We start from the raw sequence: 5,139 nt of genomic DNA on the forward strand, positions 1-5,139 counted from the left end.
GCCACGCTCTGGTAAATTCACGTGGTCCTCGGGTCTTCGTTCAGTGGAAGATTGCCTACTAGCTGAACTACGATGTCGGGCAGGTCTAGGCATAGTGGCGATATAACGTAGTGAAACACAACTAGAGTCAACACGGAATTGGCGGAACCATTGTGAAGAAATTGACTCTCGAACTACGACAATATTAGCTCTTCAATGGTCGCAAAAAAAACCCCAGCAGATTAGTCCAGTTCCACTGCGATAGGATATAGTCTTTGGAAAACACAGTAGTAGGAATAGTCCCAGTATAAGCAAATAATAAGGAAGAGATTATCGTAATGAAGTAAGTACGTCAGTCTCTCAGACGGAAATTTTTATAACTGAAGCTGACTACTAATTAACCAGGTCACGTGATGGAGAGGGTTATCTTGATTGGTTGACTTCTAATTATTAAGGGGCACTATAAAGGGTCATATGCATAACATTAGCATGTTCACCGCATCCGTTCTTAAATAATCAGTTCTCAAATAAATGTAACAAATAGATATCTGGAGTAGTCTGGGCTTGTATATAAAGCTGAAGTAGTATAATGAGTAAGTAATTCTACAATAAGGGAATTACAGAGAAAACAGGGAGGTGTTCAGGACATACAAAATCAATAAACACAATTATATGAAATCATATAATTCATAATTAAAGGGATAGACCACCTGCACGTGACGCCGCAGAAAATCAATTTGATACAAATTTACCTGTATTGGTCTGGTTCTTCACCCATGCAGGTTGAGGATATACTTGCTGTTATTCACTGCATGGTCGTAAGAGGCGACTAAACACCCGTAGAATATGAAATTTGCGTCTGTGCCCTCTACTTGGGGGCACAAAAGCAACCGAAATCTGCTGCACCCAATGCAATATCTGGGATCTTTGTATTTCGCTTCCAATGTAGTGCCTTTCTTGGCGACACCTCACGATTGGATTTAAGGGTGAACGTTCGCCTAGGTAAGGAAGGCAATGGATTCTGTCCCAATGCCGGGACATAACAAAGGACAACTGGTTAACCCTTTGTCAGTATAATGTGTTCGGGCGGAATGCTTTTATGGGTGCCTTCGGTATGATATTTCAGTATGATAGCACAATAAAGTCGGCATCAGAACCGCGCTTTCGCAAGGAGACAATTACACCAACATGCCTCCAGCATACATGCACGCATACATTACACACGTACACACATGCACGCATACATTACACACATGAAAGTTTGTCCTTAAATGACCTTAAATAAAGCTATCGATAGGACGTTACACCTATAAAAACAAAACAAAACTATTCTGACTCTATTTAACAAGTTTATCAACAAACAAGCCGCTATTTGTCCCAGTTGACATGTTGACACAGTAGTCGATAAATCGGTATACATGCCTCGTACAAAGTCCGTGTTACTAATGCAGTTTATGTAAAATTATAAAATTATATTTAATGACAGAGGTTTTCACAAATGTCCGCCTTCATCTCCCACTTGTTTAGATATTGGCTTTCATCTCACATTTTACAACGTCCCAGTTTATCTAATGACATTTTATTAGCCGAAACACGCCACATATGCCGGCCGGTGTCGACTAGATTTGGTCATGGTTCTGTTTTATTATTCGGCCTTTATTTCCTCGTTTTCCTGTGAGACTTCTTTTTAATTGTTTTACATGTATAATGTGGTATATTTTAAGCACTTATTTTCACGACATGAAAGCGACATATTCTAGAGATATCTCCATTATTTTGTCGTCGTCGTCAGCACAAAGGTTTCCAGGCGCTAACTCTTAGTTGTAAAAAAAGAGTTCCTGCAAAAGCTTAATCTAATTTAATAGTATGAATTTTCCGCTTCAGGGGCTGTATTGGATGTAGACACCTAATGAGGTTTCTTCTTCTTTCACATGAGACAAAGATCGAGATATATGTCCTTCTCGTGGTACCTGCTGTCCTTCGCGTGGTCCCCTCTGTCTCGCGTGGTCCCCATTGTCCTTCTCGTGGTCCCCGCTCTCCTCCTTTGATCTTTCCCATATACATCTGATCTGTTTCAATGGACACGTAATAAACACAATTTTCTTCCAATTTAAACCGAAGAAAGGACGAAGACAACTCCCCTTTAACGACATCGGAGGACGATTCTGATACGGCAGGGACGATATAGAATAGCGGCTACACAGAATGAGACGTCCATATAACACTTGATTTAAAACGCATAAATGGGTATGACTTCAGATCTAGGTTAATAATGTTACGAATTTTTAGGCTCAGACATTTGAAATCTATTGAAATGTTCTGAAAAACTGAAAGTTTACCGAACATGTTTATATACAGGAACTGAATAGAGTTTGGATTTGTTAACGGACTCAGATGACATGTAGATGATAAAATCGGAAGGTTTATAGTAGATAGTGAGACACCGACACTTATATTAATAGCGTCTTAAGTTACAGTGCAGAAGTATGGGGCTTTCATAAATCTCTTGATGTTGAAAAGATACATACACATTTTTGTAAAAGGCTACTCGGAGACAAGAGGAGTACTTGTAATAATTTAGTTAATTGTGAGCAGGGATGTGTAGTAGTCCACTACACATCCCTGTTGTGAGTTAGGTATAATAAAATAAAAATCACATTCATGAGAGGGCGATATTGCATATTTTCACCCCTCGGCTTCGCCTCGGTTAACAATGCTTCCTTGGGGTGAAAATATGCAATATCGCCCTCTCATGAAATGTGATATTTATATAATATCACTGTCACTAACGTCAGGTGTAACATCGTATTTATTACACTATGGCAGTGTATTTTATTGTTCTTTACTGTTCTACTAGATTGTATTTATTCGTGACATATGTGCGATACAATATATGTAGCTATATTAAATCCTGTTATCATTACATGTAACGTACGTCATTGAAAGTTATCATAGTAGTATTATCATTGTAATATACTATTGTTATGATTTCACTGTATCGGAACCTTACGATGTTGGTGTATTTCAGTGTAAAATGCTGTCTCTTATGATATGTTATTTTGTAGTACTGCACGATTAATGAGTTATCACGTATGCCATTGTACAATATGCATCATATTGACTAGTATTGTATACATGTATCATTGTAAATTTGTAATATACTGTACTATTTGTATGTCTACTCTCCGATGTGTCTTACACAAGGAATACAACGATCTGAATCTGAAGTTGCAAGACCTTCAGGTACATGTAGGCTAATCAGAGTCTATGGACTAATTAACATACCTTTTAAAATTGTTGTTTTTCGAAAGGTTGGGAAGGCTCGAGAGAATGAACATTGGTTATATAGGCCCAATCACGGACTTAGAAAATCGACAAAAATAGAAATAAATGAGATGAGCGAGTTTCTTAAATTGCGATAGGTGTTTCTTGGGTTAAAACAGTTTGTATTCCCAACTTCGTCCGATGTGGCCGGATGTCGGATGTGGCCAATTTCCGATGTGGCCGGATGTCGGATGTGGCCGATGTCCGCCGATGTGGCCGGATGTGTAATGCAGTTAACTTGTTGAATGGTGCAAGTTCGAATCCACGTTCAGCCCCCCCCCCCCTTTTTTTTTTTTTTTTTTTTTTTTTAAATATTTAGGCATGTGATCTTTCCCCTTATTAAGTAATAAAATATTTTTCAAATCAATGGAACTTTTTATTTATATTTTAATAACATACCAATTGATTTATCTTCTATGGAACCATGTAATCAAATTCCTGTACAGTGCACAGTACAGCTACGCTTTGTAGATAAGACATCATTTTAAATGATATTTATGAAATGTTGTACCCTACAATTGACACTAATACTTTTATCTATCATTTAAACACAAGCAACTGATGCTGAAATACAAAAAAAAAGTGTGATTGTTGCGTCAGAATAAAAAAAAAGGCCAAGCAAAAAAAAAGATATGCTATTATCGCAAATATATTACCGAAAATACGGGAAAAATCATCGTTGAGGACCGTCTCATTTATCCTAAATGTAGGAAGACTGCAGCACAAAATGTGGATCGAAATACACGTGTAAGACATGCTATTCGAAAATTATAATATCATTTGGTAATTCACAGTTGCAGGAAAACAAAAGATGTGTGTATTGTATTGTAACGGCATGCAAGGCAGTAGTAATAAAAATAAATCCTTTCAAAACTTTTTGGTAATGATTGTACGAGTTTGTGTTACATACAGCATATTATTTGTTTTAAACTCATAGAAACAACGCGAAATAAACATTTTGTTGAATCTTTATCGTGAAAAGCATGCATCAATAACCTTGAATTTGGCTGGGATTCCGATAGAGCTACCTGTATAAATGAGGACGCGTCATGACAGTTCACGTCTGCACGCGCGCACTAGCTGATCACAGCTTTGGGAAATCATAGGCATAGCAACCCGCCATAGATCTTTCTACATATAAAATAAATATATATCTGAGTTTATACAACAATTGCTGTGCTGTAATTCTTTTTTTTATTGAAGGGTTATTTTTCAAACTGAAAGAAAATAGCACCTTGTTATATTATCACAATAAAATCGGATAAAGTGTAAACATAAATCTAATATGAAGGGAAACTTATGACAGATCCTCCATATATAATCTCATATACTATGATATTAAATTAATACAATTTACACTATATAAATAGTGTGCTGTAGGCAGATAGGTATCATAGTGTTACAATGACGTATACAGGAACACATAAATAGTGTGCTATAGGTATCATAGTGTTTCTATGACGTATACAGGAACACATTAATTTTGATTTCTCACCCTAGTTACGACCTACATATTCTCTCATTTCCTTTTATTTCTTGACGATTCCTGTCTCTTTCGAAATATCGACAAATCCTTTTAAATACAAAATATAAATGATGGTAATATATATATAGCGAAGTTTGTTACAATATAAAAATCAAAGTCAAAAACAATGTAGATCGAAAATACAAAATCGTCAACAATCCGAGACAAAATTAAAATTCAAAGTCGTTAATATGGAAATAACGGGACCAGGAAACATACAGAGACACAAAAGAGCAAGCAAATTTTGCCAATGGTTTAATACACACACTGCAATTTCAATCGGAGAGGAAAGAAAAAGAAAAAAATCTTAT

Source organism: Mizuhopecten yessoensis, unplaced genomic scaffold, assembly GCF_002113885.1.
Source record: "Mizuhopecten yessoensis strain PY_sf001 unplaced genomic scaffold, ASM211388v2 scaffold6919, whole genome shotgun sequence".
NCBI classification, from domain to species: Eukaryota; Metazoa; Mollusca; class Bivalvia; order Pectinida; family Pectinidae; genus Mizuhopecten; species Mizuhopecten yessoensis.